The sequence below is a fragment of the Pteropus alecto genome, unplaced genomic scaffold (assembly GCF_000325575.1).
Source record: "Pteropus alecto unplaced genomic scaffold, ASM32557v1 scaffold125, whole genome shotgun sequence".
Classification (NCBI taxonomy): domain Eukaryota; kingdom Metazoa; phylum Chordata; class Mammalia; order Chiroptera; family Pteropodidae; genus Pteropus; species Pteropus alecto.
This window is the reverse complement of record NW_006436888.1, coordinates 10,389,349-10,402,384: the sequence shown is the minus strand read 5'-3', so window position 1 is coordinate 10,402,384 and position 13,036 is coordinate 10,389,349.

Below are 13,036 nucleotides of genomic sequence, written 5' to 3'. Positions count from 1 at the left end.
GCACCCCCCACCAACCCCGCTGTCTCTGCTGCCGTATTCCAGACAATCATGTGTTTTGTTAAATTTGAGTTTCAATTGCATTTAAGGCAAGTGTTCTATTTATTTCTTTTATTATTTGGAAGAAAAAAGCGTAATAGTGTCCCAACAAGAGAGGAAAATCGCCACGTTGCCCTTAAAAAAGTGTAAATCCGAGCGGACGTGGGTCGGCCCCGTCTGCGTGAGTCGCGTCCCCGGTGCTGGCTCCTCGCCGGCCGGACCTCTCCGAGCAGCTGCGTCCCCACGGCGCAGGCCACCGGCACCGGGGGGTCCGGCTTCGCCCCGGGACCCGCGGCGGGGAGGCCCCCGAGGAGGCCACCAGCTCACGGACCCCCGTCAAAGCCCTCTTTCTCAAGTCCACGCGAGGTGGAGGGACTGAGACCCAGCCTGGCACGTGCTGAGGCCACTTACACACGTGTGCGGGCTGGAAAGTCACCCGCCAGGGAGAGCTGGCCGTGGCCTCGTCCAGAAGGACTGGCCAGCACAGCCGCTGGCCCCTCTGCACAAGCGTCGGCCAGCCCCGCCGGGCACAGCCTCCTTGGTCTCGATAGGATCCCTCCGAAAAATCCCCCCCAGATACAAACACCCCGTTTCTATAAACCCAAATTACACGATTTCTTCTGCTGAAGAAAGGCATCTGCTCTTATGCGATGTGACTCCAATTAGGCCGTTTGACTGGTGGACACCTAAGCGTCTGCCCTCGGCCGTTGCAGGGAGGGTAAGGGCTGCGCTTGCTGTGTCCCCCCGGGTCTCCCTGCTGCTTGTCACGTCCTGTCACCTTCGGCCAGGCCCCCTGGGTGTTATTGCTTCTCCCTCTTCCTCCGCCCCCCGCCCCAAGAGCCCCAATTGCACATTTTAAGGCCTATATTTTTGTCCCCCTGAAGACGATTAAAGCAAGCCCAGTTTCTCCTGAACATTCAGCTCCTCAGGCCCGAGCACCAGCAGGTTTGGAGGGGTCTGTCCTTGGACCCCCTGACAGAGAGCACTTATGTCCTGTGCTGGGCTCATCCGTGGACATCGCCTCCAAGCTTAGCGTGCCCCAGACCCCAGCAGGCCTTCCTCCCCGGTTCTCGGCCCCCAGGCTGCGGCACCTGCCCGGCTCATCGGAGCCCGCGTCTCTATTGCTGATGCCACCAAGGGCTAGCAGATGCCTGGGGGCTGGAGAGGCTGGGCCTGGGAGAGGAAGCCGAGACCCCAGCCTCCGAGAGCAAGCCTGACAGGGCGGCGGCCTCTGTGTCCGCGGGTGGCAACCCAGGGGGTCCCCCTGTGCCGGGTTCGCCCCTAGGTCCAGCCTCAGCTGCTTCCCCCGTTTAGACGGTTGACACTCTCGCTGCCACTCAGGTGCCCTCCCACCCCCGCGGTCGTCGTCCCCCGGGGCCATCAGGCAGGACACACGGGCTGCGAGCCTTCGGCCAGCCAGGCCCTCCATGAGCTGGACGCAGAGGCCCCACCCCTGATTCGACCCCAGGGGTGCACTCCCCTGCAGGCTGCCTGGCACCCTGGAGTGTGGATCTGCGGATGGGTGAGCCCGAGAGACCACCCAGCACGTGGCCTCCCTGCACAAGGCCAAGGGCACAGCCGGCCGGCCGGCCCGATGCTGACTGGCCAGCAGCTCCGCAGCCCCGGAGCCTGGCCGCGGACACGCAGGGCCGAGGCCGGCTATGCCCTGGCTGCTTCCTCCGTGAGCGTTCGCTAAGCGCTTGGCGTGATGCATGTCACGTGTGTCAGCCTCAAAGCCTCGAAGCACTGGATTGTGGCGCCCCTGCCCCTGTCCCCATCCCTGCCCAAGGGACTGAAATCTACTGAGCTGTATTCACTGTGCTGTCCCGGGAGTGGAGAGGGGACAGCGCCCCTGGAGAGCGCACCCCTGCACTGCCGCCCGGGGGGACGGACGGGGAGCCGGGCACCTCGCCCCGTCCCGGCTGGGGACGTGAGGACACAGCTGCTCCTGGTCAGTGGAGGTCAGCCGGGTATCAAAAGCCATGACATTGTGTCTCTGTAGCAACGAGTGATACTGTGACTAGGACATTCTCGCGCTGTTCCGAGGACATCCCTCTGCGCCGTCCGCCCCGGGTTTCCTGATTTTTCCTTCCTGTCTCTGATTCGCGTTACCACTTTTGGAAAAAAAAAAAAAAAAGAACGAACATTAGATGGAGAGGCAGCTCGAGTTTCCGAACGTGCGATTCGCTTGCGAACCTTAAAGCGGCTCCGAAGCTCCCGGCAGAGGATTCGGCATCGTCCCCGTCCTTCTCGAGAAGTTGGCGGCTGAGCCTCGCTGCCCGCGTGTCACTTCAGGCCAGCGAGAGGCCCAGACGCGCCTCGCCGCGCGCTTTCGCCATTGTTAACTTACAGATTTGGTTTCGTTGGTGTTTCGTTTTGTTCCGTTTGTTTGTTTTCTTTTAGAACTGTATAGCGTCGAAAAGGAAATCCAATGTAAATGTCTGGTTTTCGTATAATGTTAAAAAAAAAAAAAACCCATTGCGAAGGAGGCCGATGTATGTCCCATGTCCCCTGATTGTAAATGGCTTCTGTCATCGGTGAACTGTGCATGGCTCGTGTTTAGCAGTCATTCCCGTGTCTGTTCGTGAAATCTTTATGGAAAGGAAAATTCCGTAGATGCACTTATTAAATATGTGAGTAGGGTTTCTGTCCTCAGGACTAAGAGTCCTGAGCTGCCAGCGCGAAGGAGACGCGGACCTTAATGAGAGTGGCAATCGCGGTGGGAGGGAGGACGTGGAGTGTGGGACCTCGGGAGAGCGATTCTGCAGATTTCATTTTGATGCTTGTGATAAAGACAAAAGTACTTGCGTAGAGGAATCTCTCTAAGGTGAAGCCTGGGCAGAGCTGATTCTGAGGTTAAGGCTGTAGAATAGGTCTGTATACCAAATGTAACCTTTCCGATGCTACAATGAATTTATACATGAGATTGACATGCAATAAATCTGTGTGCTTTTCTAAGGTCCGTGCCCGAGAGCTTCCCTGCGGGAGGGCGGAGGCCTCCGGGCTAGGAGACGGGGTGCGGGAAGCAGGGCACAGCCAGCGACGGGGCTCGCCAGCCTTGACTGGGGATCCCGGGTGACGGGCTCTGATGCAGCGAAGCCACCCTCCCAACACCGCCCCACTGTGGGGAGGGCCCACCCGCCCCGGGCAGTCCTGCAGTAAGAGTGCTGGCCTCCAGACGTGCCCTCCCCCAGGCACGGCGGCCTCCAGGTGTGACTCCTCAGGTGTATCCCCCTTCAGGCATGGCGCCCTCATGTGTGGGGCAGGTGCATCTGCCTCCGATGTACCTGCCCCCAGAGCGGCCCCCGTGAACTCTTGCCCACCGCCTCTTGGTGACAAGTGTTCCCTCCTGGGAGTGGTGGAGAAGCCCGTCCTGTAAGGTTTGCCCCAAACCAGCCCCGTCCTTGGGGTGGCCCTCCCCACAGGCCCATCCTCCTCACGCTGTCCCCAGCCAGGGCCTGAGCCCGAGCGGACCGGGCTGAGCAAACGCCTAGGACCGCAGCGGGGAGCAGACCCAGCCTCCCTTGGGGCGCCCTTCCTCCCACGTCCTGAGGCTTCCTTCTTGGGGCCCACTGCCTCCGTGGGGAACCTGGACCCCAGCCTGATTCCGCTCTGACCCGAGACCTTGAATGGTTCAACCACAGAGGACAAAGGCTGGGTCCTTATCTGAGACTCCAGCCTCAGGGAGCTCCCCAAACCCTCTCACCCACAAGCGTCTCCACTCTACTTGCCACTGACAGAGACTAGTGTCGCCTAGGTGTCCCCTAGGCCTGCAGCCTCTTGTCCAGTCTTGCCTGCCACATACAAATAATACTGCCCCAACCAGGTCCCTGAACCCTTGGGCCCTTCCCTGCCACCTCCCACTAGCAGACCCCAGGCCCCTGGCTCCTCAAACTTGGGGCATGTCCAGGGGCACGCCAGGCCTGGAGGGGACACATCTGGGAGGGACACACCTGGAGGGGACACACCTAGAGGGGACACACCTGGGGGGACTCACCTGGAGGGGACATGCCTGGAACACCGTTGTTTAGGGGGCTCGGGAGGGGGTTCCATCCCGCACAAGCAGCTTCCCCACAGGGTCGTGTTGGTGGCTTTGCAGCTTCTCCCGGTGGCTTCCGTAGGAGGACCTCAGCGCTCAGGTGGCTTTTGTGTTGCCCAGCACCTGCTCGTTACCATGACCACCACTGCCGACGCCCTGGACCTCTCCCACAGGTAACTGGACGCCCCCACAGCCTGTGGCCTCCTGTCCCCCTTCACACGCCACCCATCCTCACCCACTCAAGCCGCAGAGGCTGCTCCCCATTTCCCGGGGCTGGCACCAGCAGCTGATCCCCAGGGCTGCTCCCGGCCACCAGCAGGCGGAGGTGACGTGGGCAGCGTGCCTTCCACATCCAGAGGCCCAACGAGGTGTCTACGACTGAGCAACCCCGCCCGTGCCGAGCTGGCGGGGCCCCCCGGTGTGCAAGGAGCAGCGTCCTCACGCGTGGGACATAGCGCGCTGCCCGGGAAGGCTGAGAGACCTTCGTCTTTTCTGTTGTCCTTGCGAGGAAGAAAACGAGATGGCAGTGTCAGGCGGAGGAACCCGGAGCCAATCCGCTTGTCCTGGTGGCTTTAGAGGTGCCCAGACCCAGAGGGGCCCCCACACGCCGCCATCTCAGACCCCAGGACACGCAGGGGCCCGGGCCCCTGTTTACTGAGTCAAAAACATGAGCCACTCTGCAGTGGGGCTGCCCTGAGGGACCGCTCACCCTCAAGCCCGGCTTGACCCACACTGAGTAGAAGGTGGATTACCCGAATGGCTAATGAATGAACGAATGAATGGATGAATGAATGAATGGATGGCTCTCTGTAACGGCCCTCACTCAACATGGATTCTGGGGACACCAGTGCCACTAAATGGGCCTGAACAGGCACCGACGGAAGCAATGGGAGGGAGTGAGGCCTGGGGACCCCAGGTAGCAGCTCCCCGTAGCCACCTAAGGCAAGAGGCGGAAGTTGGTCTTGCAACAGGACCCCCGGGCCCCAATTAGGGGCACCCGGCCTTCTTACTTTCTTAACGCGGTCAAGTGAAGTGCGTCCCCCGTGCAGGCTTGGCTGGGGAGGCGTTTGAGCATTTAGATTCTCTTTTCTCCCGAGGGGACTGACTAAGCGCTGGTGAGACCTCGGGCCCCAATGGTCTGCTATGGGGTTTCCCGAGGGTCCAGAAGCTTCCCAGCTTGAAGGGCTGTCCCCTGGGAGATGCATTTCCGTTCTCAGAGGACAAATGATGTGACTCGCAAAACTGGCGGATGGCCACACCTCCAAAAGTCCCCCTCAGGACCCAGTGACAGTCTCCAACACGCCCACGATGACCCTTCCCAGAGCCATTCCACTGGGCTCCATCAAGTGACAACCCTCTTATCTTTGTCCGGCCTGGCAATCTCCGTCCTCGTGAGCCCTAGGGGAGGGGTCCGTGGCATGAGTGCCATCTGATGAAAGCCCCATTGTCGGGGGACTGGGGAAGGGCGGCAGGCACAAACAGTTGCTGACAAGCGGACTTTGTCTTTCTCCAGCCCGGCTCCTCACATGAAGACGGGGGGAAAAGGCTCCATTTTGGAAACGGGGGTGGGGTGCGGGGGTTGAGAATCACCAGGAAAAAAACGTGTCAATGAGGAACCTGTTTTCTGGGGAAAGAGATGTTTTTGAATGCCCTTCAGATGCCTTTTGGGCCCAGTGAGACTTTCAGTTATTTGCAGAGAAGCTATTTTGAGAATTGTTCATCTTTCTCATGGTAGCAAAAATCTTCCAAAAATTGAGATGTTCTCATTTGGGATAAAAGGGCCAAAACCAGGGGAGCTTTCGTGGGGGCAGGGGGACCAAAGAGAGGTATCCGCTTTTGTTCAAAGTCGGGGGCTGGGGTTTGAGGGGGCCTCCAGCCAAGAGGCTGGATTTTTCACCCTGCACCCCAAGCCAGCACTGTCTCCCCCCAACTCATGACTGTCCCAACCAGGGAAGGGCGGCAGACTCTGCTCCTAGAATCCCAGGGCGGAAGAGGATGGCACTTCCTGTGGCCCCACGGGGGGCCTGGAGCCCACCCAAAACCCCAAGGGAGGGAGATGGCCGCTCCGTCCTGGAATCCAGCTTGTGACTGACTCCTAGACTCCTGAGCCCACCAGGCCACCAGGAGGCTCCGGGGCAGCCTTGGAGCCGGTGCCCAGCTTCTAGAAGGCAGAGAGCCGAACACATGGATCCATGCAAGTGTGGCAGGAGCAGACAGGGTCCGAGGCTTGGCCAGCGGCCAGCCCGGGGGCCCCCAGCCCTGCCTCTCCACCTGCATTTGGGGCGGGCCCACCGTCCCACCCTTGGCTGACCCAGCCAGGACCCACCCAGCACAGAGCTCACCAGCACAGCACTTCGGCTTGATACCACTCACGTGGGCTTAAAAGTGCAAGGGGCAGTGCCTGGACTGGTCATGGTGAGACGTGTGCAGGGGAAGAACAGAAACGCACATGCAATGGATGAGCACGCGGCTTCCGGCGGGCGGGGCGGGGCGGGGAAGGGGGGAGGGGCTTCGGTGTGCTCTGCAGTGGCTTATGGGTACCGTAGAATTATTTAAATGCACATTGAGGTCATCTGCACGCGCGCGCGCGTGCGAGCGAGCAAGCACGTAGAATTATTTAAATGCACATTGAGGTCATCTGAGAGAGAGAGAGAGACAAAGAGGGAGAGAGTGAGACACAGAGAGAGAGAGACAGAGAGAGAGAGACAGAGAGACAGAGACAGAGAGAGGGAGAGGGAGAGAGAGAGGGAGGGGTAGGGGGGAGAGAGAGAGAGAGTTAGTTTTTCGTCTTCCTTTCCAAAACGTCTGCCTTTCGTCTCTTTTTCTTGCCTCGACACTGGCCGGGACCAGCACTGAATGTGAGTGCTGGTAGCCGACACCTTTGCCTCGTTCCAGGCCCAAGGAGAAGCCACCAGTGTCCCCCGTCACGTGTGGCGTCAGCCGAGGACTGCCTTCACCGGGGCGCGGGGAGGTCCCTCTACATTGCCGAGGTTCTCGTTGTTACCGAGCGGGTTGGATGGGGTCAGATGCTTTGTCTTTCTCAGTATTTATCTTGAGGGGCATTCTACCACCTTAGGTAAAACACGTGAACTTTGCGACAGAATATTTTCTCTCCTCCTGTCTTTTTGTGCTGACTTGGGTATAGATTATAAACTCCGTAAAGCAGTCATTATTTTGGCTTTAAGTAGCCTATTATCCTTTAAAGAATTCTTTAGAAGCACATAGAAAAAAAACTCCCCAATTCGTTTGCGTAGTTACATTTTCCAATGAGTTTCTATTCCTTGTGCCGATCTGAATTTACATCTTTCATCGTTGTCTTCTGCCCGCCTCCCCCTAAAACTTGGGCTGGCGTTCCCTGTCGTGCAGGTCTGCTGGCGATGAAAGCTCTCGGCTTTTGTCTTGAAACGTCTGAACGTCGTTTCCCTTTCTGAGGGATGTTTTCACTAGGAAGATTCCAGTTCTCCTCGCTCGCAGCGTTTCTGCTGAGAAGTCAGCAGTTGCCCTTTTCTTTACCCTCTGAAGGTTCACCCTCGACCGTGGGTCTTCGGCCATTCGGTGATGATGGGCAGCGGCGTGATTTTCCCGGCATTCGTGCTGCTTTGAGCTAAGATCGCTGATGTCGCCTCCCAGATCAGCAAGGCTCTGCTCATTTCTTCCAGGCTTTCTTCTCTCGTGCTTCAGTTTGGATAATGCCCCTTGTTCTATCTTCAAGTTCACCGACCTTTTCTTCTGCAGCGTCTAATCTGGTTTTACTCCCATCCGGGACATTTTTTATCTCCCGTATTGTATGTTTTTGTCTTTAGAACTTCCGTTTGACTCCGCGTTATGCTTTCTCATTTGATGATACTTATTGTGCGTTTCTCTTTTAAGCGTGTTCTTGGCTTCAGTTAAATCCTTGAGCATCAGGATAATAGTTGTTCTAGAGACCTCACCTGCTAATTTTGTCATCTGTGTCATTTCTGACCCCATTTCTAGTGACTATTTCTGACCCCATTCCTAGTTACAGCTCCCATGTCTAGCAATGTCTTATTTGCGTCCTGGGGGTTGTGAATGTTAAATTGTTAAGGTTCTAGATCTTGCCGGCTCCCTTTTTAAGAATGTTCAGCTTTCTGCCGACAATCGGTTACCTTACATGGAGACCAGCCGGGTCTCTGCGAGGCTTATTGCAAAGCTCTGTCAGGTCAGGCGTGGAATAACCTTCACTATGAGTCTAGCTTAGCCCTGCGCCTAAGACGTGACTTCTTTGGTCGCCACCAAACGCCTTGTATGTCCAGAAGTCACAAGTCCTCCCCATTCGAGTGTCCCCGTTTCCGTGCAGACGCTGGGAGCTGTTCAGCTCACTCAGCCTGGCCGCCTGGGATCCCACTCTGCATACGCACAGTGCCGCGTGAGGCTGGAGTCTCGAGTTGTTGGCCCCAAGAGGATTTCTGGGGTTCCTCCTCTGCATCGCCACCTTCCATCCAGGGCTCTTCGAGCACCATGTCTGTCCCCTTGGCTCAGTGAGGCCACCAAGCTCTCCCTGGTTCTGCCTCTCGGAAGAATGCCAGGCAGTCATGGGGCTCTGCGGCCCGTTGTCCAGCGTCTGTAATGGTTGCTTCTTTCAGTTTTCATTCCGTTTTCTCATTGATTATGGTGGGAGCTGCTTCTTCAAAGCCAAAATGTCTGTAACATTCAAAATTCTCAGTTGGAGGCAGATCCGTGCATTCTTAAAATTTCCCTACTCCGTTGGAAACCTGAACTAGTCCCTAATTCTCACGAGGAGGCCTGGGCGTCGGAGTCAGACAGACCTGGGTTTTCGTCCCAGCTGGGCCAGCACTAGCCAGGTGACAACAGGCAAACATGTGACCTCTCAGTCACATGGAGCAACGACACCCACGTCTCGGTGGTTTCCGTAGGATTCAATAAGACGACGTGGGGGCCTGGCACGCAGTGGCTTCTTAGGAGGATGGATGGCCATTTGCTGTTTAGAGGACAAGGAGGAGTGACCGCGTGCTTCTGAACTGCGCCCCGGGCTCAGCAAGGCCACCCGAGCAGCCAGGGAGGCGGCCAGGCCCCACTCGGCACCCCGGCCCCCGCCTGCCCCCTTGTGCATCTGCGGACCCCACCCAGCCCGTCCTCCCTTCACGCAGCACAGAGGAGCCTCTGTCTTCCGCCCACACACAGGGGCTGTGTCGTCCGAGGTCAGCGAGACCTTTCCCAGCTGCCCTCGGGCTGGACGGGCACCCGTGCGACCCCGCGGGGAGCAATAGGTCAGCCCAACGCCAGGGCCAGAGAAGAAAGGAGGGCCGTTGTGCCCCGGCCCTGCACGTTCCCTGTGGCCCCGGGGAGGGTGGGGTGAGCCGCGAGTACTGTCCACTCGGCCTTGCCAGGGGAGACGGGCGCGCCTGGCAGCCTCACAGGGCCTCAGCCCTGCGCGCCTGGGACGGTCAGGCCGAGGACCTCCAGGGGGTGGGGGTGCTGGCCTGAGGGCATGGGTTTTCTGGCGATAGTTGGAAGACCCACAGGGAGACCTCCGGCTGCACAGGATGCCCTCGAGCCACGGGAAAGAGGCTCCTGCAGATAACGAGAATTAACTTCCTTATAGGGCTCCTGTAGCTGTGGGGCTGGGGGGTCCACACCCTCTCCCCCTCTGGGGACCCTTGAGGGGAAGGGCCCTCACGCGGTCAGTGCCAGGCCAGGCACGTGGCTGACCCACAGGTTACCTTCCAAAGGTGAACATCCATGCACGGGCTCCGCCTGGGGCCCCTGGAGCTGGGAGCTAAGGCAACCTGCAGCCCCTCACCCCGTGGAGCCCAGTGATGGGACAGTTGTGTCTCCTCCAAGGCTCTCGGGGAGGGGGAGGGGAGGACCCAGGGGCCACACGGCAGCCATTCCTGCAGGCCCCTGCCTTTCACTTCCTAAGGCCAGAACGCCGCCCCTCCAGGTGGGGAGGCCGGGGACATCTGGGATGAGCTGTGGCCGACTGCACGGGCGGAGCCTTCGCTGGGCCACCCAGCCTCTCTGGGAGGAGCTCACTGAGGCCAGGCACAGAGCCGCCAGACACGCGGGAGGGCATGCGGAAGGCCATTCCCGCCCCTGCCCACGCGCAGCGTGCTGTCCAGTGGGGAGAGAAGCAAGTCTCTGTTTTCTCACGAGGACAAATGCCGGCGGACTTAGGGCCCGGCCGATCCCAGGGTTCTCGTTTGTAACACCTGCGAAGACCACGTGTCCAAACGGGTCAGGGTTTTGGCGTGCTCGGTTCAGGCTCGGTGGGGGCGCGTCCTTCCTCCACGGGGACTCGGAAAAGGCCTGGTTGAGACGGTGCCCTGGGGGGCGAAGGGTGAAGGACAGGGGAGCAAGCCATGCAGACCAGGGGGACGAGTGTCCGGGCAAGGAGCACAGAGCCATGAAGGCCCTGAGCTTTGGGGCCCAACACTTTTTTGCAACTCAGGGTCCTTGTTTATGACGTTGAGCCCCTGCCGCGGGTGCGCATGGGGTTTGTGAGATGAGGGTGGTCACTCTCAGCCCGAGCACGGCCACCCGGAGGCCCGAGGCAGGGAAGCGGGGACCGGGCACCATCGCGACAGCAACCGGCTCCATGCTGACCTGGTGCTTGGGCTCTGGTCCCAGCCACCGGGCTGCAGAGAGGCCAGAGGCCCACTCCTGCTGGTGGGCAAGCGAGAGGAGGGCCGTGCAGCCACGCCCGTCACCGTGCCCCTCAGCCTGCTTCCCTGCGGCCACCACCCCCGAGCACCCACTCTGGGTTACCGTGCGCGTCACCACCAAACCCCCGCTTTACAGCAGACATGACAGCACCCAGCTCCGTGCTGACCTGGTGCTGGGGCTCTGGTCCCAGCCACCGGGCTGCAGAGAGGCCAGAGGCCCACTCCTGCTGGTGGGCAAGCGAGAGGAGGGCCGTGCAGCCACGCCCGTCACCGTGCCCCTCAGCCTGCTTCCCTGCGGCCACCACCCCCGAGCACCCACTCTGGGTTACCGTGCGCGTCACCACCAAACGCCCGCTTTATAGCAGAGACAGCGGAGGCCCAGAGGCCAAGCCACTTGCTCCAGGTCACCTGTCCCCAACCACACATGGAGCCAACTGGATTCGGGGAGATGGCCCCCGAAGCCTGCCAGTCTGGTGGCAGAGCCGATTCTGGGTGCTGGACGCCACAGCGGGGAGTGGGGTGGGGATTGACCCTGCACTGACCCAGGGGAGTACCGAGTAGGAGTCAAGAGCCCACCAGGCCTCCGTCTCCCCACTGGGCCTCAGTCCCTCCAGGAAGCCCCCCAGCTGCTCCCCTCTGCCGGTGGGACCACATGGGTGCAGTACCCACAATGGCCTCTGGAGGGCAGCAGCTGCCCACCTTTCGCAGGCAGCTGCCTGAGTGCGGCCTGTTTACTCAGGTGGCAGCAGAGCCTGGTCTACTGCCCACAGGTGTCGGCCCTCAGCCCACACTCAACGCCACACACACGCACACACACGTGCATACGCGCACACGGGACTGGCGGCCTGCGGCCAGCCGGCATGGGTCCTGACCGTCTGACGCGGGCAGCCAAGGCCCAGCTGCAGGGTAGATAACGAGATGGGGCACAGACGCTGGGCAAGGACTGGGCCACAGGCACGCCGGGCAGGGCTGCCCTTCAAACCACGACACCCGGGGAACTGCCGAGCCAGCCCCAAGCGCCTGTGGCTCCCCGCCATGCACAGTACAGCAGGCCCACAGGCTGCCCACCCTTGGGAGAAGGCCCTGGGCAAGGGTGGTCCTGTGCCTCGGCTGGACTGTGCCCTGCCCACAGCTGGCGGCCTGGGGTCAGCGCAGGGACTGTGTGGTCTGGAAGCCCATCCAGACACCAGGCAGTGTCGGGTCAAACGGAATCACGCAGGGCGACGCTTTGGGCGGTGGGCCTTTCCTGAAAAGGGGACCTGAAGACTGGCTGCAAGGGGGCTGGGGCTGAGGCCCGGGGTCTCAGGTCACATCGGTACTGGCCGAGCACGGGCCGTGCCCTGGGGACGGACACGTGTCGGAGCTGCAGCAGCTAGAGGCTGTATTAACGGAGGTGTGGTGTCCACAAGAGGCGAGGCGAGTGTCCTTCCTCTCGTCCTGGCGTGGCACTGCATTCTGTCCGATGACATTTTGAGGGGACTTTGAAGGGTCTTGGGGGAACATGACAGGGTGACGAGCAACCTGAATTCCATGTCACATCAAGAATGACACAAGAATGTGAACACGAGACAATCTGATCTGTTTTGGGACAGTGACGAGCTCCTCATCCGGCCAGCATTAGAGCAAAGGCCGGGCCTCAGTGTCCTGGGTCTGGGGTGGGAGCCGGGTGTGTGTGACCGCCCCTCCACCCCTCCCTCCCCTCGGCTGCCAATGGGGTCTTTTCACCAGATCCAACCTCGTCATCCCTCTGCTCCAACCCTGAGTGGCTCCTCGGTGGGCTCTGGACAGAGAGACTCTGGCCCCTGCCCTCTGGCAGCAAGGCCCTGCCCTGTCCCCTCCCCGTCTTCCCCACCCCTGTCCACCACCCCGCTCCATCTCCACAGCCTTTGTAGCTTTCCTCCGGCCCTGCTCCCGCCCACCTCAGGGCCTTTGCATGTGCTGTGACTGGCTGCAAATCCCCTCTGTCCCCTGTCACCCATGTGACTCAGGCTCACCCTCCAGTCCTCAGGTCTGGTCGCCTGTTTTTTGGGGCAGCGGCGCTGACTGCCCACGCCGCCCCCGCACACAGCGATAGCCTTGCACCGCGCAGTCGCTGCCTTTGTGGTGACCCCTCAGTGGTAATTTGACATTCGCCTGTCCCCTTGCTGCAGTGAGCTTCGGGGGCACAGAGACCACGCCAGTGCTGCCCATGGCTGCATCGCTGACGCCGGGCATAGAGCTCAGCGTGGTCAGCACACAGCAGGGGCTCAATAAATACCTAAGAGCAGCGGGGAAGGGGGCGGGAAAGGGGCGGGAGGGGGCGGGGCCTGCTGGCACC